The 26,186-nt window shown below is 44.7% G+C and overlaps 1 protein-coding gene and 1 long non-coding RNA gene across 4 annotated transcripts in view; both read right to left on the bottom strand.

The window, feature by feature from the left end:
• The window catches only part of adarb1 (adenosine deaminase RNA specific B1), a 222,378-nt gene that overhangs the window by 65,439 nt on the left and 130,753 nt on the right, over window positions 1-26,186 (bottom strand). The window contains exons 1-3 of one of the 3 annotated variants that reach the window (XM_033024438.1): window positions 14,257-14,261; window positions 8,477-8,481; window positions 4,622-4,629 (exon numbers count right to left, since the gene is read on the bottom strand). The exons of the other annotated variants lie outside the window; for them this stretch is intronic. The gene's annotated coding sequence lies outside the window, so the exon portion shown is untranslated. Of the gene's footprint in view, window positions 1-4,621; window positions 4,630-8,476; window positions 8,482-14,256; window positions 14,262-26,186 lie in introns of those variants that run through there. 3 annotated transcript variants of the gene reach the window in all.
• On the bottom strand, window positions 23,051-25,645 carry LOC116975387. Its single transcript, XR_004412613.1, has 3 exons — window positions 25,585-25,645; window positions 25,310-25,315; window positions 23,051-23,178 (listed from the first exon to the last, which is right to left on the bottom strand). It is a non-coding gene; the product is annotated as an uncharacterized LOC116975387 (long non-coding RNA).

The following is a 26,186-nucleotide window of genomic DNA, read 5'->3' as shown; positions in this document are numbered from 1 at the left end:
GGTATAAAGGCTGTATTCCAATGCACTGTTCCATCCTTGAGGGAATGCTAACATGAAGATTTGAACAATTATTCCACTGATATGAGAAAACTTTAAAATTATAGCAAAATAAAAAGTCTAGTCAAATTGAAGTTTAAATGAAATCACACTCCAGTTGTTCAGGCAAAATCACAACTGTGGGGGAAAAAAAGGTACCTTCAAAGCAGCTGTGCAAGATGACAGACAAATTAAAAAACTTGAAAGTCAGTCACATGAAGCAATCAACATCCATCACTCAATCACTTGAACTAAGCAAATTTCTCCAGACCAAATGACTGTTTAAATAGAATGGAAGATAAACATTATCTGCAGATAGCATGTGTTAATCTAGCTGGCACAGGATACATTTGGAAAAAAATTGAGAACTTTGATGCTCAAGAAAGCTTTTTAATAGTGGTATCTTCAATTGACACATTTATAGCTGAAAATGAGTAAAAAAATTTGGAGGATAACAAAATTACTTTGGTATACAAATACATTTCTAAGATAGTAATTTAGTGAAGATTAACAAACATAAAGTGAGAGGAATTGGCTACTTCCCTTGAATGCTATATAATAAGTTTTCTCTGATTTTAAGTAAAAATTTCTGCAACTGAAACAGAACTTTAATTAATCCCAAATAACTTACATACCTCATTGCCATTGAGCTCTGATAGCCTAAACCATTACAACCACACAACAGAGGCAGAGAATTCCAGATTCACAACTATCTGGGTGAGAAAGTTTTTCCTCATCTCCATTCACAACAAAAAATTAGTTTCCATGCAAAACTTGGGGCATTTTGTGTTACAGTTCTCCCCCTTTAATCTCTCCTATTTTCAAATCATACTCTTCTCTTTATAGCCATATTATTCTCCACGCATAGCATAGATGAAAGTTATTGAAACTTCACAGGAATGATAGATATCAACCAGTACAATGCAGTCAGACTTGCCTAATTGTTGGAAGCATTATAGATGAAACTTAACTTAGAAAAACACAAATTAATTCTTTGTAAATTGATACATGATACATGTGGGCTGAATCACCTGCAGCTCAACACCGACAAGACTAAGGAGTTGGTGGTGGACTTTAGGAGGAGAGGAACATCCCTGTCCTGTGTCTCCATCAATGGTGTAGATGTGCAGTTTACCAGGGAGTACAAATACCTTGGAGTGTACATGGACAGTAAACTAGACTGGTTCAGGATGTTGAGGCACTGCACAAGAAGGGACAGAGCCGGCTGTACTTTTTGAGAAGGCTCCACTCCTTTAACGTCTGCAGTAAAATGCCGCAGATGTTCTACCAATCGGTGGTAGCCAGTACCATCTTTTTCACTGCCGTGTGCTGGGGCAGCAGGGCAAAGGCTGCGGACGCCAATAGGATCAACAAACTCATCAGGAAGGCTGGTCTTGTCCTGGGGGCAGAGTTGGATTCATGGGAGGTGGTCCAGGAGGGGAGGATGCTCATCAAACTGCAGAGCATCCTGGACAATATAGCTCACCCCCTCCATGACACACCCATGAAGGAGTACTTTCAGCAACAGACTGGTTCCACCAAGATGCAGGACAGAACACCACAGGACAGGCATGAGACAGGAAAAAACTGAAAAAAGTGTAAGAGAGATGTAAGAGAGTGTAAGAGAGACCCCGGTAGGGTCCCAAGGGGCAACGCCCCTGGCGGGGATAAAAGGGGCGAGTCCTCGTTATGCAGAACATTTTGATAATTGTTCCTTAAAATGACACCGTTTTCCTGCCTGTTTACCCTTAATTTATACTGCAATTTTTAAAAAATTGTACCTTAAAATAACACATTTTCATTTGCTTGTCACTTCTTAATTTACACAGAAAATTTGTGATAATCATCCCTTAAAATGACACCAACTCCTTGCTTGTTTACACTTTCGTCATATTGAAAATATTTTATATTGCACCAACACCTACTTGTAACATGATACCTGTTCCTTGCTTGTTTACTCTAATTAGAGAAGTATTCTTTACACAGGAAATTTTTGATAATTTTGTGATAATTATACCCTGAAATGATACAATTTCCTTGTTTGTTTACCCTTAATTTATACAGTAATTTTTTAAATCATACCTTACAATAACACATTTTACCTGATTGAATCAGGTTAAAAAATAGAACATTGTCATGTCTATGACATACAGACTTGAATGCAGTGTGAGCGTTGGGTCCGTGTACGGAACTCAGTGTTCCCTGCCCCAACCCCAGTACGGTAGGCCTAGGGGACAGAGGAAAGCCGCTACTCTACATGTGCGGACCTGAGCGCTGGCTGTAGAGATGCGCATGCAAAAACGGTCGGCCCGCACCCGCACTCGCACTCAACCATCGGCTCACTGTCACGCAGAAAGATTCAAGATTCAATTTAATTGTCACATGTACCAATTAAGGTACAATGAAATTTGAGTTATCACACAGTCACACTAAGTAAAAAGCAAAAATACACACAGCACATAAAATAAAGTTTAACATAAACATCCACCACAGTAGAATCAACATTCCTCACTGTGTTGGAAGGCAATAAACATAGAAACATAGAAATTAGGTGCAGGAGTAGGCCATTCGGCCCTTCGAACCTGCACCGCCATTCAATATGATCATGGCTGATCATCCAACTCAGTATCCCGTACCTGCCTTCTCTCCATACCCTCTGATCCCCTTAGCCACAAGGGCCACATCTAACTCCCTCTTAAATATCACCAATGAACTGGCCTCGACTACCCTCTGTGGCAGGGAGTTCCAGAGATTCACCACACTCTGTGTGAAAAAAGTTCTTCTCATCTCGGTTTTAAAGGATTTCCCCCTTATCCTTAAGCTGTGACCCCTTGTCCTGGACTTCCCCAACATCGGGAGCAATCTTCCTGCATCTAGCCTGTCCAACCCCTTAAGAATTTTGTAAGTTTCTATAAGATCCCCTCTCAATCTCCTAAATTCTAGAGAGTATAAACCAAGTCTATCCAGTCTTTCTTCATAAGACAGTCCTGACATCCCAGGAATCAGTCTGGTGAACCTTCTCTGCACTCCCTCTATGGCAATAATGTCCTTCCTCAGATTTGGAGACCAAAACTGTACGCAATACTCCAGGTGTGGTCTCACCAAGACCCTGTACAACTGCAGTAGAACCTCCCTGCTCCTATACTCAAATCCTTTTGCTATGAAAGCTAACATACCATTCGCTTTCTTCACTGCCTGCTGCACCTGCATGCCCACTTTCAATGACTGGTGTACCATGACACCCAGGTCTCGCTGCATCTCCCCTTTTCCTAGTCGGCCACCATTTAGATAATAGTCTGCTTTCCTGTTTTTGCCACCAAAATGGATAACCTCACATTTATCCACATTATACTGCATCTGCCAAACATTTGCCCACTCACCCAGCCTATCCAAGTCACCTTGCAGTCTCCTAGCATCCTCCTCACAGCTAACACTGCCCCCCAGCTTAGTGTCATCCGCAAACTTGGAGATATTGCCTTCAATTCCCTCATCCAGATCATTAATATATATTGTAAATAGCTGGGGTCCCAGCACTGAGCCTTGCGGTACCCCACTAGTCACTGCCTGCCATTGTGAAAAGGACCCGTTTACTCCTACTCTTTGCTTCCTGTTTGCCAGCCAGTTCTCTATCCACATCAATACTGAACCCCCAATGCCGTGTGCTTTAAGTTTGTAAACTAATCTCTTATGTGGGACCTTGTCGAAAGCCTTCTGGAAGTCCAGATACACCACATCCACTGGTTCTCCCCTATCCACGCTACTAGTTACATCCTCGAAAAATTCTATAAGATTCGTCAGACATGATTTACCTTTTGTAAATCCATGCTGACTTTGTCCAATGATTTCACCACTTTCCAAATGTGCTGCTATCCCATCTTTAATAACTGACTCTAGCAGTTTCCCCACTATCGATGTTAGACTAACTGGTCTGTAATTCCCCGTTTTTTCTCTCCCTCCCTTCTTAAAAAGTGGGGTTATGTTTGCTACCCGCCAATCCTCAGGAACTACTCCAGAATCTAAAGAGTTTTGAAAGATTATTACTAATGCATCCACTATTTCTGGAGCTACTTCCTTAAGTACTCTGGGATGCAGCCTATCTGGCCCTGGGGATTTATCGGCCTTTAATCCATTTAATTTACCCAACACCACTTCCCGGCTAACCTGGATTTCACTCAATTCCTCCAACTCCTTTGACCCGCGATCCCCTGCTATTTCCGGCAGATTATTTATGTCTTCCTTAGTGAAGACGGAGCCAAAGTAGTTATTCAATTGGTCCGCCATATCCTTGTTCCCCATGATCAACTCACCTGTTTCTGACTGCAAGGGACCTACATTTGTTTTAACTAATCTCTTTCTTTTCACATATCTATAAAAACTTTTGCAGTCAGTTTTTATGTTCCCTGCCAGTTTTCTTTCATAATCTATTTTTCCTTTCCTAATTAAGCCCTTTGTCCTCCTCTGCTGGTCTCTGAATTTCTCCCAGTCCTCCGGTATGCTGCTTTTTCTGGCTAATTTGTACGCATCATCCTTCGCTTTGATACTATCCCTGATTTCCCTTGTTATCCACGGATGCACTACCTTCCCTGATTTATTCTTTTGCCAAACTGGGATGAACAATTTTTGTAGTTCATCCATGCAGTCTTTAAATGTCTTCCATTGCATATCCACCGTCAACCCTTTTAGAATTAATTGCCAGTCAATCTTGGCCAATTCACGTCTCATACCCTCAAAGTTACCTTTCTTTAAGTCAATCATTCCAGTCATCTTCCTCCTTTGTTCACTCGTGCTCAGGGCCTTTAAACGGGGCCGTTGCTGATGGTCCGCTATTCAAGCCCTCTCGTCGGGATGATCGAAACTCCGGCGTCGGGACGGATCGGAACACTCCGTGGAGCTCCCGAGTCGGCCGCTTCTTACCGGAGCCGCTGCTTCACGGAGCCCACTGGCCTCGCGGCCGGAGCTCCAACACTGGCGATCCTCGGCAAAAGATCCCAGGCTCCGCGATGGTAGGTCCGGGCCAGATTTAGACAGATTTTTTTTAAACCAAATTTCAAAATCCGTGGATAAATCTCATGCCTGACAGATCCTTCTTCCCTGTGGCTATCAAACTTTACAACTCCTCCCCCTTCTGTCGTGGGGTAGACCAAGACTGACCCCCCCCCCCCCCCCCCCCTGTTGGCAGATCAATTTCCCTCCTGGGATAAATAAAATTCTATCGTATCGTAAGTCACGGGTGCACAACCTTTTATCCGAAGATCCAAATAACGAAAACCTCCGAATAGCGGACATTTTTTCGGTCCTTGAAGAAAGGTCCTTGAAAACGTTCACCGAGGGCGGCCCGCAGAGGTGACAGCGGAACCTCCGGTCGGTCCTCGAAGAAAGGGGAACTAAATCCCCATTCATAAAAGAGAAGGTGAGGGTATATTGCGCGGGAGGGTTAATAATTGACAATATGCTGCTGCCTGCCCGCTGAGTTAAAAAGTTCCCACGGTAGACTCATGATACACAGTGTATCGTGAGTCTTGCGTGGGAACTTTTAACTCAGCGGGCATGCAGCAGCAGATTGTCGCTCCCTTCAGTTTCACCCCACCTACATCCCTCTGCTTCCCGGCCATGTGTGTGACCCCTTCCCTCCCCTCTCCAGCTCCCCGCTCATTGCACCGGCGCGGGGGCTTTGCACTGTCTTCACGTCGGCGATACCAGCAGGTCAGTGCCAGTCACCGGAGACGTCAGGACCAACGGGACACCGACCCCCAGGCCCACTGCAAGCACGGAGATCCCAGAGACCCACAGCCAGCAGCATCCCAGCCCCGTTCCAACTCCAGAGGAAAACTGCAAACTGGCCAGAGACGTCAGGACCACCAGAAGTCGTTCCCCGAGCTGCGCCCCCTCATCGGGACACCGACCCCCAGGCCCACTGCAAGCACGGAGATCCCAGAGACCCACAGCCAACAGCAGCCCAGCCCAGCCCCGCTCCAACTACAGAGGAACCTGGGTTGCGGATGACAGGGCGCAGCTCAGGGCGTCGTAGGGGCCCATCGGGGAGCGGGTTCCTGTTGGTCCTGACGTCTCCGGCCACCTGCCATCCTCCGGGAACTGTACCGCCCTTGCAGGAGAGTGGGGTTGTTTGCAGTTGCAGAGGGAGGGGGCAATGGGCGGTACAGTTCCCAGTCTCAGCTCCAGTCCAGGGGGGTGGCCAGAGACGTCAGGACCAACGGGACACCGACCCCCAAGCCCACTGCAAGCACGGAGATCCCAGTGACCCACAGCCAGCAGCAACTCCAGCCTAGCCCCGCTCCAACTCCAGAGGAACACGTAGGGGCAGAAGCTGATGGTGTACAAGGTACGTCTTGTTCTTGGGGTGGCGGATGAGGGGGCGCAGCTCGGGCTGTGGGCAAACTGCCACTTGTCGCCGTAGCGGCCCATCGGGGAGCGGATTCCTCTGGAGTTGGAGGGGGAGGGGGATATTGTGCTGTTTGATCGCCCCCTGCTATCCCAGGGACAGGGAGACACAGCGGCTTTTTAGACTGGAGGGCAATCACTTCCAAAGTTCTGCCCACACAGTCAGTACACCTCTCCTACACTGCATTTCATAGACATTTAATCTGCAAGAAAAAACGACATTGAAGACTCAAACTCGCGACCGAGTAACTGCCGGGATCAAGGCGCAAACTCGCGACCTTGCGGATATGAGCCGAGCACTCTACCACTGAGCCAGCCATTAAAATCTACGCTAAAAAATTTCCATTCCGCAGGCCGACTAATTCTGAATTACGAAAAGTGTCTGGTCCCAAGGCTTTCGGATAAAAGGTTGTGCACCTGTACAAAGAAAGTTTTTTTTAGAAATTAAATGTAGATCATCCCAGCAAAACCTAAATCCCTCAAGTTAAGTTTTAAAAAATCAAACATGTTGACACTTTTAATTGCTTGCAAATAGATGGAGAATTATGGTTAAGTAGAATATCAATTGATTGCCCTAACATATTTGTCTAAAATGAGAAGAGCAACAATTTAATGGTTCATGTTTCATCATTGGATATCGGCTTTGTGAAATGCAAATAATATTTCTATTACTATGTGACATTAATGAAAAAGCACAAGTTCATAGCAAAGCACTGTCTTACAAAAGATCATCAAGTTATTAGTTCATTTAAAGGTCAAATGATTGATATGGAAAATAATGGATGCTGCAATCAGATGTGCTCTTCAGATGCTGGAAGCTGTGGTTAGGCAATGCTGAATCTATGTTAAAAAGCTCTGAGCTATTAACATTTTCTGTTGAATCTCAGGCAAATTCAAACAATATTTTGAAGTGACTAAACAGAGCAGTGAATAAACAGAGCTGTTTAACATACAAGGAAATCTGTGAAACACAAAGGAAAGATTAGTGACCACCATAATATAGAAACATAGAAAATAGGTGCAGGAGGAGGCCATTCAGCCCTTTGAGCCAGCACCGCCATTCATTGTGATCATCCACAATCAGTAACCTATGCCTGCCTCTCTCCATACTCCTTGATTCCACTAGTTCCAAGAGCTCTATCTAACTCTCTTTTAAATTCATCCAGTGAATTGGCCTCCACTGCCTTCTGTGGCAGAGAATTCGACAAATTCACAACTCTCTGGGTGAAAAAGTTTTTCTCATCTCAGTTTTAAATGGCCTCCCCAACTGCCCCAACTGCCCCAACATTGGGAACATTTTTCCTGCATCCATCTTGTCCAGTCCTTTTATAATTTTATATGTTTCTATTCTATAAGAATCCCTCTCATCCTTCTAAATTCCAGTAAATACGAGCCCGGTCTTTCCAATCTTTCCTCATATGACAGTCCCGCCATCCCGGCGATTAACCTCGTGAATTTACGCTGCATTGCCTCAATAGCAAGGATGTTTCTTCCTCAAATTAGGAGACAAAAACTACACACAATACTCTAGATGTGGTTTCACCAGGGCCCTGTATAACTGCAGAAGGACCTATTTACTCCTATACTCAAATCCTCTCGTTATGAAGGCCAACATGCCATCTTCACTCTTCAGATTTCCCACCCATCTTTCCCTCCTTCACATCGCCTTCTCGTTCACCACCACCTTCCTTTTGTCAGTCACAGTGACTCATTTTCCCCTCAGTTTGTTTCTTCCTCTTTGGGATGAAAAGATCCGGCACCTTCCAAATTACTCCCAGAAGCTCCTGCGAGGATCCCATTCCTATAAACTTTAGCTAGCTCCACCCGCATACCTCTGCAGTTACCTTTGATTTCGGGTCAGGATCCTCCTTCACACTGATTATAGTGGGGGATGAGAAAACTGGAAGAGCTGGGGGCAGGAAAATTCTGGTAAATGACAGATTGATACAGGTGAGATGGGATTTGATTGGCAGACAGTTGGAGGTGCCGCTGCGGCAGATGCCTTCCGGAGGTGCTGCTGAGAAGCCGAGGCCAGACCCACACGGGCTGAAGCTGGAGCATCACGTCAACGAAGCCCGCGGCCAATGGTGCCTGGGTCAGCTGAGCATCCGGTTGGGGCCAGGGTCGGCGCCATGGAGGCGTCAGCAGAGGACCTAGTGGCGGTAGTGGAGAGGTCGGTGTGGCGGGCAATGATGGCGCCGATCGATGGACGCAATAGAAGAACAATGGACAACCCGCCGTGCGTGGACTGCTGAGAGGAAGGGTGAAGAACAATGGAGGACCCGGCGTGGGGGGGAACGCTGTGACAAGGGGGAGAGCGGAGAACAAAGGGAGATGGCACGGGGGTAGTTTGTAACTTTGTAAGCGCCCTTTATTGGCGACTATTTGCATACCTTGGGAATCCAAGCAAAGAATTTCACTGTGACTTGTCACATGTGACAATAAAGTATTAAATTCACCCATGCAGAAATCTTTGGTTTCATTAATACCACTAACATCCACCCTGCCCTCATAATCACTTGGAGAGAGAGTGAGAGAGTGAGTGAGTGAGTGAGTGAGTGAGTGAGTGAGTGAGTGAGTGAGTGAGTGAGTGAGTGAGTGAGTGAGAGAGAGTGAGAGAGTGTGTGTGCTTGTGATTTTCCCTTTGAAACGTATTTCCTTGAAAACCAGATGCAAAAAAGCGGAGATTTTTACAATCTCGGTAGGGATTTAACTTATGATTTCAGAAATCCACTCAAAATTCGGTCAATTATTTCCCCAGATTTTGAATAAAGTTGTTCACAAAACTAACTTTTTCAAAAATAATCGCCGCTTGCCAGCTGCTGACGTCCCAATGCCCACCAATCCAGGCCCACCTGCCTCCTGACCCTGCCCCCCCGCCGCTGTGGATTAATGCAGCTGCTGTCAACGCACATGCGCAGTTTTCCACGAGGTACGTTCGCCCACCCATCCCCCCGTTCTTCAAAAGGCGCAGAAAGATCGAGAAAGTTCTGCAGAACAAAGATTCTACAGCTCAGCTATAGGATCTTTGTTCTGCAGATCTCGGGGTCAGCAGCGCCTCACGTGCTGAACCTTCTCCTCACTGCTGGCGCAGCTTATGAGGCCCCTCCCCTCCCATCCCCCGCCCGCCCGCTCATTCCAGCTGTGGGTTTCCAGAGTCAGAAGCCGCTTTTGTCTCTCTCCTCATTTGGCAGCCCACTCACTCGCCCGGCTCCCCTCCACCCCCCCCCCCCCTCCTCTTCTCACCTCCTCCCCTCCCCTCTCCTCTCTACCAAAGATCCTATACTGCTATTGCTCTCTACTCGTCACAGGATACGACCTCCTCTCCAGGGAGGCCCGATCGTCTGTCCCCCCCCCCCCCCCCCCCCCCAGCTCTGTCACACTGGCGGAAGCCACGATCGGCTGGCCCCCCCCCGCTGCTTTTCACCGTCCTCAGATCGCTCCGTGCCTCGCTCGGGCTGCCGCCCCGCCCCTCTACCCCCCCCCTCTCTCTGTCTCCCTCTCTCTCCTCTCTCTCTATCCCCCCCCTCTCTGTCCCCTCGCCGCTCTCTCTCTACCCCCCCCTCTCTCACCTCTCTCTCTCTCCCTCTCCCTCCCCCTTCCTCTCACCAACCCCCTGCCCTCCCTCCCCTAAACCCCCTTCCCCTCCACCTCCCCCTCCTCTCAGCCCCCCTTTCCCCCTCTCTCTCCTCCCATCTCTCGCTCCCCTCCTCCCCCCTCACCCTCCCCCCCTCACCCACCCTCCCTCTCCTCCTCCCCTCCACCCCACCCCCCTCCCTCTGTCTCTGCCTCTCGCTCTGTCTCTCCCCATTCTCGTACTGCCCTCACTCTCTACCCCCCCACCCCTCCCTCTTTAGACGCGCCTGCGAGTTGGGGGCCATGCGTCAGTGGATAGGGCGGTTATGGGGTAAAAGGAGAAAATTAATAATATTAATATAATATCAAGGGGGGTAGTTAGTGTGTGTGTGGGGTGGTTAGTAGGTGGTCTGCACTTGGTCTTGTATACTTTTAAAACTCTGTGTCTTGTGTGAGTGTGTGTGTGTGCGTGCGTGCGTGTGTGTGCGCGCACGTGTGGGGGGGGGGGGAGGGTGTCATTTTGCCTTTGAAACTTATCTCCTCAAAAACCAGACGCCAAAACGGGCAAATTTTTACAGATTTCAGCAGCGATTTACCTTATGATTTTAGAAATCCACTCCTCTGTAAATTTGGTCATTTATCTCCCCACATTTTCAATAAAATTGTTCACAAAACACAGTTTAAAAAAAATCAAACAGCTGCCCAGCTGCGGACGTCACAATGCCCTTGCTCGCGGCACCCCCCCCCCACCCCACCCCCCCCCGTTCTCAATTAAAGTAGATGCTGTCAACGCGCAGGCACAGCCGTTCACTCGAGGCGTTGCTCACAGCCGCACACTCACATCCGGAGGCCACCTGCTTGCTTCTGAGTCCTCTCCGTCTCCTTCGCCTGATCGTAGAACATGGCGGCAGCTGCCGGTATCGTCGTGCGGGGCACGCGATGAGAAGGTGGCCCTGGCCCAGGCGGCCATTACTCCCTCTGTGGGAAGGATTGATTGGCTCAAAGGAGCGCCGACGCCGATCCAAAAGTCAAGTCCATTCATTGGCTCCAGGAAGCGCTGACTTGACCCCTCCCCACCACATGGGAAAGATTGATTGGTTCAAGGGAGCACCGATGCCGACCCAAAAGTCGAGTCCATTCATTGGCTCCGGCGTCTGCTGCCCCCCCTCCATGTGGGAAGGGTTGATTGCGTTGGGGGAATGGGTGAGAGGTGGAAACGGGTTGCGTTGCGGAAACGGGTGAGTGGTGGAAATGGATTGCGTTGGGGAAACGGGTGAGTGGTGGAATATTGTATTGGGGAAACGGGGCCGAACGGGTCATGGGGGTATGGAGGGGAGGGAGTTATGGAGGGTGGGAGGGAGTGACTGAGGGTAGGGAGTGACTGAGTGTAGGGGAAAAGAGAGGTGAAGGAGGGAGTGGAGGAGGGGAGGAGGTGAGAGGAGGGAAGAGGGAGGGTGAAGGCAAGAGGGAGGGTGAAGAGAAGAGGGAGGGTGAAAAGGAGGGGGAAGGAGGGTTGGGGGACGGGGCCCAATGTGTCTCACTTGGTCTGGTACTCTTCTAAAGTTTCTATGGCAGGATGACACAATTGATATACTGCTGAAGCAAGGTCTCATTTTACAATCCAGAATTGCCACTTTCCACTGCTCAAAATGATAGCTTCCAGATTTGTGCTGTGCACAAGTAGCAACGCAGCACTCAAATCACTTAAGGCACAGCTTTGTTATTTTGATCAGCTAACATCAAAATTGAAAGCAAGGATTATAGATGCAGAGAATTAGTGTAATTTGAGTCTTTTTTCTTGTACAATGAACTGAATGATATATTAAAGTGTTAAATATTGAAGCAAAGTTCTTTGTTAAGCATGCCTAATGGATGTACACTTGATCATAAATACATAAAATCAACTTTCATGAGTGTGTCGCGAGCACAGAAGGCCACAAGATAATAGAAAATATCACTCAAAAGGGCAGAATTCCTTGATAATAGTTTGAGCTACTAAATTACATCCAAAATTGTTCATCTTCAATGGTCAATATGTTTGTATGGAGCCTCTCTTTTGGCAGAATGTTGATCTGCTGTCAACAGATGCTGTGATAAGTTAGACTGTACAATATTTCAAATATAGTTAATCAAGGAGCTGTCAGGTTGCATGTCATCTGCAGCACTGAACAAGAAAGTAATGGTGCAATTGGACACAGGTCAGCAACTCATTCAATAAAGGGATATTTTATAAACTGACATATGTTGGGTAGAAACCATATTGTCTAAATATCAAACTGTCTGCATCTCCAATCTGCCCGTTCCATAGTCACAATTCATTTTTCAATATGCAAAGCTGTATGTTCATTATATACTATTAAGTGAGACATACATATAGTACTACATCTCAAACAGTTATTATTTTCTACAAGCTAGGCCAGTAATCTTAGATCACTCTTTCTCAGCAACCCCAATCACTCCTAAAGTTAACATTTTGACTAATAAAACAAACTGATTGATTTTAAGAGCCAGCTTTCCTAAAACATCAATGCCTTGCAATTCTATACATCCAAATAAAAAACATTTTTTTTAAATCCTTCCCTTCAGGTACAGTTATGGCAAGTCACATACAAAAATCAAATGTTTGTTCCCTTCTGTAGGCCAATGAATTTGAAGGGGTATGAAAAGTTTGACATGCAAACACAGGGAAGGGGAAACAAGTTATGCCGTTACCCATTCCTTCTCTCCAGAGATGCTGCTTGTCCCACTGAGTTACTCCAGCTTTTTGTGTCCATCTTTGGTTTTCGGTTACAATTACGGGACTGTGTAAAAAGAACTTTGTAAAATCTAGAGCTCAACAGGTGTAATGGCTTGCTGAGATGTTGTTTGTTTTCTTCAGGAAGCCTAAAATATTTCTGCATCGCACTTGAGAAAGGATCAGGGACAGGTGTGAAAAATATACATCTTCTAGATGGGCTGGGATGCATCCTCAGTGATGTGATCTGGGGTCATCGGGTGTTTCGGGTCTCAACATCAGACACCCTCGCCCAGGCAACCCAGCCGGGGTTGATCAGGCCCCGACGTACGTCCCAGCAGCAACCGGATCAGCCATCTTAATAACTACTCTGCAGGGGTTGGGAGATTCTAGTGCGTGGAGGGACTGGGCTCTGTGGGGTGAGTCCAGGCCGGGCTCCTCCTGCATCTCACCAGGTTCAAGGCCTGTGCGCTGCACCTCTTTCTCCTTCTCTGAGCATTTCATTCTCGCGTGATGGATTTTGATGGTTCTTATTGACACTTTGATTCTTTCCTTCCCTCTTCTTGCAAGAAACAGCACATCTTCATAAATCAGCACATTATAGTTGCCTTAAATTTACTTTATCTACATATCTATATTACTAAAAGTCTGATCTTGACCACTTCCTGTTGTTCTGTATATTAATTTTAGAAAAAACGCTGCCACTTATGGCAGAGATTTTTGGCCATCTTACCGCTGTGCAGGATAAGAGGATTTTTCCCATCGATGAAAAATAAAAGAGTTATTAGTGTTTAAAAAATGTTGAGATTATCTCTGCTGAAGGCCACGCCCCTTCCTGAGGGACTATCTATATTACTAAAAGTCTGATCTTGACCACTTCCTGTTGTTCTGTATATTGATTTTAGAAAAAACGCTGCCACTTACGGCTGAGATTTTTGGCCATCTTACTCAGTCTCCCTCCGCTGTGCATGATAAGAGGATTTTTCCCATCGATGAAAAATAAGAGTTATTAGCGTTTAAAAAATGTTGAGATTCTCTCTCCTGAAGGCCACGCCCCTTCCTGAGGGACTATAAAGAGGGACGGAAGTGTTGAGTACCTCAGTCAGTCTCTGCAAGATGGGGGAGTGAGAGGGTCACTCTCAGTCTGAGCTGTGAATAACACTGAACACATGTCTACTAAAATGTGAGTGTGGTTTTACTGACCTTGAGTGCCCTTAATGTGGTTTGAAAATGAAAATGTGCTTGGTTTGAAAAAGCACAGCAAATGGTTGGTGGTGGTTGGTTTGAAATAAAGCACAGCAAATGGTTGGTGGTGGTTGGTTTGAAATAAAGCACAGCAAATGATTGGAGGTGGTTGGTTTGAAATAAAGCACAGCAAATGGTTGGTGGTGGTTGATTTGAAAAAAAGCACAGCAAATGTTTGGTGGTGGTTGGTTTGAAATAAAGCACAGCAAATCGTTGGTGGTGGTTGGTTTGAAATGGCAAATGATTAAAAGTCTAAACTTGACAACTTCCTGTTTGCACTGTATATTGATTTTATGGCCATCTTACTCAGAGTCCCCCTCCGCTCATCAGGTGCAGAGGATTCTTCCCCTCAATGAAAAATAAAAGTGTTATCAGTGTTTACAAAATGTTGAGAATCTCTCTCCTGTCAATCACGCCATGAAGGCCATGCCCCTTCCGGTGGGAGGGGGGAGGAATTATAAAACCCGAAAGTGTTCAGTCTCTGCAAGATGGGGGAGGGAGAGGTCACGACTCTGTCTGAGCTGTGAATCAACTGAACACACTGAATGTCTACCGAACTGTGAGTGTGGTGTTTATGTGGTGTTTTGTGTGGTTTTATGGTGGTGTCACCGTGCTCAAAATGGTATGAAACTGCATTTGAATGTGGTGGCCTTGCACCCTGCATGAAATGGTACAAACTGCACTTGAATGTGGTGGCCTTGCACCCTGCATGAAATGGTATGAAACTGCATTTGAATTCGGTGGCCTTGCACCCTGCTTGAAGTGGTAAGAAACTGCACTTGAATTTGGTTGCCTTGCACCCTGCTTGAAATGGTAGGAAACTGCATTTGAATTTGTTGGCCTCGCACCCTGCTTGAAGTGGTAGGAAACTGCACTTGAATTCGGTGGCCTTGCACCCTGCTTGAAGTGGTAGGAAACTGCACTTGGATTCGGTGGCCTTGCACCCTGCTTGAAGTGGTCAGAAACTGCACTTGAATTTGGTGGCCTTACACCCTGCTTGAAGTGGTAAGAAACTGCACTTGAATTTGGTTGCCTTACACCCGGCTTGAAATGGTAGGAAACTGCATTTGAATTTGGTGCCGTGCACCCTGCTTGAAGTGGTAGGAAACTGCACCTAAATTTGGTGGCCTTGCATGGTGGAATATTGCGTTCGGGGACCAGCCCTCCCGTGTGATGCCATGCCACCCACCTTCCCCGCATTGGGGACGGGGCCCAACAGGTCCCACTTGGTCTAGTAAATAATAATTCTCTACCTTCATTAGACGTTTTCTGGGCCAATGCTTCGTTTACGTACTTTCCGAATAATTTAACATTTTGATTTCAGCTAAATATTTTTGTAGTAGTGATATTAGTTGCAGAATGTTATACAGTTACTATGGTCTTTGAAAAATGTGATGATTGTAGTCTAAAACTGAAAATGTAGAGGGTCAGTCGGTACGTGCATGAATGCAGTGGGAACAAACTATCTGAAATGAATTGACATTCTTTTTTCTCCAAAGTGTTTGGACTATGCCCTGCTGCAGGAATATTTAAATAATCCAATGAAGCACAAACATAAGAAATCCACATATGTACAAAATAGATAAAAGTAAACTGGTTAGTAGGTAGAGCATCACTTTGTACTTCTTTTAAACTCAGTTTAAAGCAAAAGGTCAAATTATTCCAAATTAACAAAATCAATTTATCTGTGATAATGCTAGAAATTGAACATGTTCATTCAAGTTCAAACTGGGAGTCCAGCATAGATGCTATTGAATCTCTTGTTATATACTCCAGTTAGAGAAGGTTATCATCAAAAATTCTGTTGGTGCACCACATCGTATACATGGCTCATTAACTCACATTTGGGTAAGAGAAAAACAATTCAGAGTGTAATCAGACTGTCAAAAATAAATGCATACAATGGCGTTGAGTGTAAAGTGCTTTTGATGTGGCACACAAAGCAAAGGACACAAAAATATTTTAAATGTCTTTAAAAAAATGTTTTGGTCCATGAAACAATATCCCATCTTTGTATTAACAAGCAATATCAAACATACCCCGATTTGAAACTGCTGAAATAATGCTCATTGATACTATGTCGAGGACTTCACATACAGATTACAGAAAGAATGAATTATATCTTGGCTTTCTTTAGCCAGCTAAGAAATAAAAACCTCAACCAGAAGATAACCTGAAGCTATGACAAAAATGAACAATTCTGTATTCTAAAACCAGCTGTTTACATAAATAAAATAACAAACTGGAAATATTTAGAAAGTTGGTCAAGCAGTATCAATGGAAAACTAAATATAATTAATTTTCAAAGTCAATGGATTTACATTAAGAACAGTAAATTTGTTTAATTGTTAACGTTTGATAATAGGAGGGAGAGGAAGACGATATGTAAGGCAGATGAAAGCCAGATGAGCCTAAATAGTAAAAAAAAAAAGGCTTATGGGGCCAGGTGGGCAGGAAAATGGGAAGAGCAGGATATACATTTCTTGAAATCAACGTTAAGCTTGTAAAGATAGACACAAAATGCTGGAGTAACTCAGACAGCATCTCTGGGTAGAAGGGATGGGTGACGTTTCGGATCGAGACCCTTCTTCTAGGCCATTTAGGACTGAGATAAGGAAAAGCTTTTACACCCAAAGTTGTGAATCTGTGGAATTCTCTGCCACAGAGGGCAGTGGAGGCCATTTCACTGGATGTTTTCAAGAGAGAGTTAGATATAGCTCTTAGGGCTAATGGAATTAAGGGATATGGGAAGAAAGCAGGAATGCAGCACTGATTTTGGATGATCAGCCATGATCATATTGAATGGCGGTGCTGGCTCGAAGGGTCGGATGGCCCTACTGCACCTATTTTCTGTTTCTATGTTTCAGACTGAGAGTCAGGGGAGAGGGAGACATAGAGATAAGGAAGGATAAGGTGTGAAAACAAGACACCAGAGGAGAAACAGTTCAAGGAAAATGTAGAATAGATCATTGTTAGCTCGGAGGTGGTGTCTTCTCTCCACTCCATCCAAGGACCTCGACAGTCTTTTCAGGTGATGCAGAGGTTCACTTGTACCTCCTCCAACCTCATCTAATGTATCCGCTGTTCCAGGTGTGAACTATATATGAACTATATATTAACTCCCCCTCCTATTCGGACCTTTCTGTCCTGGGCCTCTTCCACTGTCAGAGTGAAGCCCAGTGTAAATTAGAGGAACAGCACCTCATATTTCGCTTGGGCAGCTTACACTCTAGCGGTATGAATACTGACTTCTCTCATGTCAAGTAACCCTAGCTTTCCCTCTTCCTCCATCCCTCCCCAGTTCTCCCAACAGCCTGACTGATCCCCTGATTAAAATTTATCTCCATCTGCTCTCTGTATCACCTTCTCCTAGCTATCAATCTTCTTCCTTGAACTGCATCCCCTTTGAGTCTCGTTTCACACCTCACCCTTCCGTATCTCTGTGTCTCCCCTGACTCCCAGTCTGAAGAAGGGTCTTGAAACATCACTCATTCCTTCTATCAGAGATGCTGCCAATCCCGCTGAGTTAGTCTAGTATTTTGTGTCTATCCTTTGGTGTAAATCAGCAGCTGCAGTACCTTCCTACCATTGAGTTTGGAAAGGTGCTTTATCAAAAGATGAGACATTATTCCCCCAAGTTTTTTTGGAGTTGTGTAGGGGACTGAAAAAAATGTCCAAGTGGAACAGCAAATTTAATTGTAAGATCAGAAACTTGCAAAGTGAAAGGAGTGACTACCACAATCTATGAAGGGCTTCACTAGTGCAGAGATTTCACTGTGAATTGCAATGAATTGAAAGTAGAATTAATCGCTAGAGTGTTTAAAAGTCTGACCAGCAAGATGGAAGAAGTCAAAGGGATGGTATTTCATTGATTGGGTATATCCTAGTATTTCAATAATTGGATTTCTCTTGTCCATACCTCCAATCCTACCAATTTCACTTTCAACAGATCACCATCCATCAATTGCAAAAAAACAAGGTGCTAACTTGGCACACACGTGAAGCAGCAAACACATAATGCTAAGGAGAGCTAAGTGAGATCACAACCAATAAATCAAATCAAATGTTCTGCAAACATGCCCTATCCAATAGTGAATGTTGGAGAAAATAAAAGAGCAATCGGGAGGACACTCAATGAAATCCCCATCCTCAACGAAGCTCCCAATCACAGAGCTAAAGATAAGACTGACTAATTTGCAAATGTTTTCAGTGCTGAGTGTAGGTGGTTATCTGGGCCTTCTACTGAGATCCCCATCATTACAGGAACCATTCAATTCACTTCACGTAAATCAAGAAATAGAACATACACTAAATAAATGGATTGTGGCAAGCACTACTAAAGATATGCTTCAGAAGGAAACTGCATCCCCAGACAAAATGTTGGAATCCATGATGCTGTACAAATTTGCCAAGATATGAAAGAAAAAACACAAAACACTTGTTTATGTATTCAATTCCTCCAGTGTCCTTCAGTACAGTGCAGCTTACTAAGGTTTCTTGAACAGCAGCTCCCAACCCTCCGACCACTCCCACCTAAATAGGTCAAATGGGGCGGGGCAAATAAGAATTTGCAAGTTTCCCTACAAACTACACGTCATCCAACTTAAAAATCTATTGCCAGCTCGCAATTGATGCTGGATACAAGTACTAGAGGTTCCCATCAATCAGAGTAAACTGACCACAAGACTACACAGCAGTTCATGGAAGTATTTTATCACTTTGCGTGAAGTAGGAATCTATCTCCATATCTACATCTATATATATGTTATTATATGTATTATATTACTAAAACTCTCATCTTGTTTGTGATTCTGTGTGCGTGCGTGCTCCCGGAACTACGCCAAAACGGTACACGATATCGCTACAATTTTTGGACCACCTTCCTCACAATTGTCTTGCGGTGTGTTTTTTTATTGTTTCATTCAGATTGATGTTATATTTTACAAGTTATTCACATTTTTAACTTTACAAAATCCAGTTTAAGAAAGAATCACTTGAACTTGCAGTGGCAGTAGCTATGACATCACAACGGGATCTCATTTACATAAACTGCCCATCAACAGTGTTCCACCCAGTGCAATGAGAGATGTGTTACATTGTTGTAAGGGAGGGAGGGAGGGGAGGGGAAATGTTATTTAAACATTGTGTTTAGTGGGGGAGTGCGATGGGGAGAGGTGAGGAGTGGGGAAGCAGGGCAATAGAGGGAGAGGGGTGGGGAAGGGGTTATGCAGGGAGGGAAGGAGTGACTGAGGGTAGGGGAAAGGAGAGGGAGGGAGAGGTGAGGGAGGGAGTAGAGGGGAGAGAGGAGGGAGGGTAGAGGTGGGGAGGTAAGGGGAGAGAAGAGAGAGGGTGGAGGAGGGGGAGTGAGTGTTGGGGATATGGGGAAATTACGCAGTTGGGGGCTATGGGTGTGTGGTGGAATATTGCGTTGGGGGAATGGGTTGAGTTGGGGGAACGGGTTGCGTTGGGGGAATGGGTGAGAAGTGAAAACGGGTTGTGTTGCGGGAACGGGTGAGTGGTGCAATGTTGCATTGGGGAACGGGGCCCAACGGGTCCCACTTGGATATATATCGCCAAGTTGACATCTAGAGCAGCGGATGCAATAGATGAGGTTGGAGGAGATGCAGGTGAACCTCTGTCGCACCTGGAGCGACTGCTTGGGTCCTTGAATGGAGTCGAGGGGGGAGGTAAAGCGACAAGTGTAGCATCTCTAGCGGTTGCAAGGGAAAGTGCCTGGGGAGGGGGTGGTGCGGGAGAGAAGGGAAGAATTGACCAGGGAGTTACGGAGGGAGCGGTCTTTGCGGAAAGCAGACGGGGGGGGGGAAATGGGAAGATGTGGCGAGTGGTGGGGTCACGTTGGAGGTGACGAAAATGACTAGGACTATTTGTTGTATGTGACGGCTAGGGGGGTGAAAGGTGAGGACTAGGGGGACTCTGCCCTTGTTGCGAGTGGGGGGATGGGGAGAGAGAGCAGTGTTACAGGGTATTGAAGATACCCTCGTGAGAACCTCATCTATAGTAGGGGAGGGCAACCCCCGTTCCCTGAAGAATGAGGACATTTCCGATGCCCTGGTGTGGAACATCTTATCCTGGGAGCAGATGCGGCGCAGACGGAGGAATTGGTAGTAGGGGATGGAGTCCTTACAGGAAGCAGAGTGGGAAGAAGTGTAGTCTGGATAGCCATGGGAGGAACCAGGCCTCCTGTGTAACAGGGACCGAACGGGTTCCATTTGATCTAGTTACATTTAAATATCTGCCTTGCCAGTGGTGTCCATGTGCAATGCAGAATGAATTGAAATGTCCAGCATTTCTAATAACACCACAAATAAATGCATGTTCCCTTTCAGGTTGCTGAAGAAACTACTCCATACTTGACACAATGATCCATTCCTTGTTCACATACTAAACCCTTCCCTTTTCCACAATACGTGATCTGAATTGACACTTCCCCAAACAAATCAACAAACAGAGAGAGATAGGATATTCTGAAATAATTTTGATTGCCTTGACAGTCATCTTCTTAATCGTCCCAAATTGTTTTTCTGAATCAATTCACTAATTTTACAGGTAACTTATCTTTATTTGCAGCATCCTCTTTGTGTCATACTTTTAGATAAGAGCCCCAAATTAACCAGTTTGTATTTTGTTGTTGCATTTTCTACATTTAGTTTATTCTCCACAATGATGAATGTCCTTTGAATTTCTATTGTAGATCTCTAGGATAAATATCTTTATTCCTACAGATTTACTTTTAGTAATTCCCTCTCACTGGTGTCAACAGAAAAGGCAATGGTAAATTTTTTAAATGTTTGCAGGCCTAGGCAAACACAGATGTTGCAGAGTAAACTATATTGGCATGGGAAAAGATCTAAATACACTATTTGAATTAAGTATTTTATTTGGCTGTTTCCTGAAATTGAGACTTTGAAGCCTCTAAATACAAAATACTGCAGATGTTGGGAAAAAAAGTAGAAAATTCTTGAGACACAGCGTTCGTGGAAAAAGCAATTTTCAGTTGCTCACAAAAAGGATTTTTTTTTTTGCAAAAGTCATTAAGGAATAAAGAATAGTTCTATATTTCTTCCTGTAATACGTGAATTCCATCAGCATCCAGACATGCAATATGCACTATCCCCTCGGATAGACAAAACAAATATTTTATAAAAGGCAATGACCTGACCAGAGTGCATATAATATATATTTAGCTGCCTATTTGTTTCAATTTCAGTATGTCACATTGCTCTCACCATAAATATATTGCAGGCAAGGCTGGAGCACATCAAAAAGAACTCGTTCATGGACATGCCTCACTATATTTATATTTTCAGTGGTAATGCACTTTAAACACTACTAAAACACCACTAAATGAAATATTAGAACATTTCAAGAACTAGTAGCTATATGACAAGTAGTTATTTAATATTTCATATATCTTACTATAAAAGCTCATTATTAATGATAACTATCAATGCCTGAGGGCTTGCAAGTGGACTAACTGCCTGGTGTAGCTATCAATGTAAATCGTCTTTTACATCTTCAGTTGCAGAAACCTGTTATTTGGAACCTCATCTATTACCTCTCAATAAAAATCCCACGTTCCTTTGTGTTGCTATATTTTGCTTTTACCATTGGTTATTCTGAAGTTTGATTTCTGAAGGGCTGACAGCCTTATCAAATATTTTTCTGCCCTTTAATGAAGTGCCCAAGGCAATCCACCAATTCATGTGGAAATATGCTCGAAATACATGGCTGAGTGCAGAGGGCACAACCAGTCCTTGGCAGAGATAAATCACTTATACCAGAAAGTGATTAATCTCATGAACACCAACAAACTAACAATGCACAGTTGCAGGTCTTTAATTCAATAAGTTTCCAAATTTACAGTATTTTCTTTCTTGAACATTTATTTTTAACTTCAAAACTATTCATGCGTGATTCTTATACAATTCCCACGTTAGAACCCATGTTAAAAGAAACAAAGAAATGTTACTGACATTTTCCTGCAGTTCCTGACTGGGTAATTTGATGGACATCCAAAAATGCCTTTGGAATGACTGATACTTTAACAGGTAATATTTAGACTGGATCAGCCTGAGTGAGACCAGGTAAGCACAAAGTGCTATTTGCAGCAAGGAATTCGACAAGAGGGTTAAGGGAAATGTAAAATACAAACAAAGATTATTCAAATTATTTCAGTTGTGTTTCACAGGGGCATAGTGTCAAACACCACTTACCATATTTTTTGTACTTTGGATATTAGTTCAATAGCTTGCACAAATTTGCAAGAGTTCTATTTTGAAAAAGTCTATTATGTGCATTTAAAAATGTTCCTGCTTCGTATATTCTGCATACGCTTCCAGCCAATTCCCGAAGGCTGTCCACATCTTGCTATATGCAGGAACAAACTACTTCATTTTCTTAGTAAATTTAGATTGTGGCAATAACAAAGAGTCCCATTTAATCCTAAAAGTTAACTATAACCTTATTACATGGTGAATGATGAAACTTACAACCTTATTTTTTGTTGCCATTGGAAGTAGGAAGTCAAAACATAGAATAATGCTTCTGAGTGAAACCCCTTTTCTTTCATTCCATTATCTAGAATTTATAAAGGTAGATTTTATCTTCTTCAGAGCAATCTGCTGGTCAAAATTACGGTAAATTTTAATCTCATCTCAAGTTATCTCAATCTCATCTCATTTTATAGAAACATATAAAATTATAAAAGGACTGGACAAGCTAGATGCAGGAAAAATGTTCCCAATGTTGGGCGAGTCCAGAACCAGGGGCCATAGTCTTAGAATAAAGGGGAGGCCATTTAAGACTGAGGTGAGGAAAAACGTTTTCACCCAGAGAGTTGTGAATTTGTGGAATTCCCTGCCACAGAGGACAGTGGAGGCCAAATCACTGGATGGATTTGAGAGAGTTAGATAAAGCTCTCGGGAGTAGTGGAATCAAGGGGGTATGGGGAGAAGGCAGGCACGGATTATTGATTTGGGACGATCAGCCATGATCACAATAAATGGCGGTGCTGGCTCCAAGGGCCGAATGGCCTCCTCCTGCACCTATTTTCTATGTTACTAAGTCAAATGTGTTTCTCTTAAAATGTTCACAGCCAAACGTGAACATGGGCAATTTCTAGAAATCTTGCCAAGATAGAATGATTCATATTAATACAGATCTCAACACTATTCAGTATACAGGTGCACAACCTTTTATCCGAAGATCCAAATAACGAAAACCTCCGAATAGCGAACATTTTTTCGGTCCTTGAAGAAAGGTCCTTGAAAACGTTCACCGAGGGCGACCCGCAGAGGTGACAGCGGAACCTCCGGTCGGTCCTCGAAGAAAGGGGAACTAAATCCCCATTCATAAAAGAGAAGGTGAGGGTATATTGCGCGGGAGGGTTAATAATTGACAACATGCTGCTGCCTGCCCGCTGAGTTAAAAAGTTCCCACGGTAGACTCACGATACACAGTGTATCGTGAGTCTTGCGTGGGAACTTTTTAACTCAGCGGGCAGGCAGCAGCAGATTGTCGCTCCCTTCAAATTCACCCCACCTACACCCCTCTGCTTCCCGGCCATGTGTGTGACTCCTTCCCTCCCCTCTCCAGCTCCCCGCCCATTGCACCGGCGCGGGGGCTTTGCACTGTCTTCACGTCGGCGATGCCAGTCACTGGAGACGTCAGGACCAACGGGACACCGACCCCCAGGCCCACTGCAAGCACGGAGATCCCAGAGACCCACAGCCAGCAGCAGCCCAGCCCCGTTCCAACTCCAGAGGAAAACTGCAAACTGGCCGGAGACATCAGGACCACCAGAAGCCGTTCCCCGATGGGCCGCTACGGCGACAAGTGGCAGTTCGCCCACAGCCCGAGCTGTGCCCCCTCATCGGGACACCAACCCCCAGGCCCACTGCAAGCATGGAGATCCCAGATCAGCAACTCCAGCCCAGCCCCGCTCCAACTCCAGAGGAACACGGGCAGAAGCTGATGGTGTGCAAGGGACGTCTTGTTCTTGGGGTTGCGCAGCTCGGGCTGTGGGCGAACTGCCACTTGTCGCCGTAGCGGCCCATCGGGGAGCGGATTCCTCTGGAGTTGGAGGGGGAGGGGGGTATTGTGCTGTTTGATCGCCCCCTACTATCCCAGGGACAGGGAGACAGGACGTTCACCGAGGGCGGCCCGCAGAGGTGACAGCGGAACCTCCGGTCGGTCCTGGAAGAAAGGGGAACTAAATCCCCTTCATAAAAGAGAAGTGGAGGGTATATTGCCCGGGAGGGTATATCGCCTACCTGGAAGAAACCGGACATTTTTTCCAGGATGTCGTCTGCACACCAAAGCTCACCAAAGCTCACGTTTGGCGCCAAACGCACGTCGCCTCTGCTGTACACGGATATAAGAGTGTGAAAATGTCGCCTTTGACCGCCTAAGGGCATGTAGCCCCGCTAGGGTGACATGAGTGCGAGAGGTGATTCAATGCTGCGGTCACATTTACAAATTCAGGAATTCATTCAACACACTGCATTTCATACAGACATTTATTCTGCAAGAAAAAACTACATTGAAGACTCAAACTCGCGACCGAGGAACTGCCGGGAGCAAGGCGCAAACTCGCGACCTTGCGGATATGAGCCGAGCACTCTACCACTGAGCCAGCCATTAAAATCTACGCTAAAAAAATTCCATTCCGAAGGCCGACAAATTCCGAATTACGAAAAGTGTCTGGTCCCAAGGCTTTCGGATAAAAGGTTGTGCACCTGTATAACCATATAACAATTACAGCACGGAAACAGGCCATCTCGGCCCTACAAGTCCGTGCCGAACAACTTTTTTTCCTTAGTCCCACCTGCCTGCACTCATACCATAACCCTCCATTCCCTTCTCATCCATATGCCTATCCAATTTATTTTTAAATGATACCAACGCACCTGCCTCCACCACTTCCACTGGAAGCTCATTCCACACCGCTACCACTCTCTGAGTAAAGAAGTTCCCCCTCATGTTACCCCTAAACTTCTGTCCCTTAATTCTGAAGTCATGTCCTCTTGTTTGAATCTTCCCTATTCTCAAAGGGAAAAGCTGATCCACATCAACTCTGTCTATCCCTCTCATCATTTTAAAGACCTCTATCAAGTCCCCCCTTAACCTTCTGCGCTCCAGAGAATAAAGACCTAACTTATTCAACCTTTCTCTGTAACTTAGTTGTTGAAACCCAGGCAACATTCTAGTAAATCTCCTCTGTACTCTCTCTATTTTGTTGACATCCTTCCTATAATTGGGCGACCAAAATTGTACACCATACTCCAGATTTGGTCTCACCAATGCCTTGTACAATTTTAACATTACATCCCAGCTTCTATACTCAATGCTCTGATTTATAAAGGCTAGCATACCAAAAGCTTTCTTTACCACCCTATCTATATGAGATTCCACCTTCAAGGAACTATGCACGGTTATTCCCAGATCCCTCTGTTCAACTGTATTCTTCAATTCCCTACCATTTACCATGTACGTCCTATTTTGATTTGTCCTGCCAAGGTGTAGCACCTCACATTTATCAGCATTAAACTCCATCTGCCATCTATATAGTTTACAGTATAGTTGCTTTTATTTCCAGATATTAAATCAAAATACTTGTAAATTAACTAGAGCTGACATGTAATTTAAAATGTTGTGATGGTAAGTATTATTACTAAAAATATTTAATGGAAATGTTACTGTTACTTCCACCATACACATTACTTTTTGCACTTTTAAGGCCACAAAAAATATTGCAATTGTCTTTGCTCAAGACTGGCCATTTCTATCATATTTTGTCCTGTATTTCAATGGTTTGTTTGGATTGGAAATTGATTTTGTTTGTAGCATCAATTAATAAAATTATGTCAATAACCTGAACTACCATTCTGGTTCAGATCCAGTTGTACTTGTCAGCACTCCAGTTCCACTCAAAATGATAATACCAACTGGCATAAACATCAAATATCTTTTGAACTTAAATCTTCACACAAAAAAAAAATATTCACTGACAGCAAAGAAGACCACTAAAACTTTGCAATGAAATTTACGGCAACATTCAGAGTGATGTCCATGACCCAATGCTTGTAACACAGCACATTTTAAGATTGTGATCTAACACTTTTGTTTGGCCATCCAATTGTTAGTATGAAAGTGTTCAAATGAAAGCATATCACAT

The sequence above is a fragment of the Amblyraja radiata genome, chromosome 7 (assembly GCF_010909765.2).
Source record: "Amblyraja radiata isolate CabotCenter1 chromosome 7, sAmbRad1.1.pri, whole genome shotgun sequence".
In the NCBI taxonomy this organism is placed as follows: Eukaryota; Metazoa; Chordata; class Chondrichthyes; order Rajiformes; family Rajidae; genus Amblyraja; species Amblyraja radiata.
This window is presented reverse-complemented; position numbering and strand designations above follow the sequence as displayed.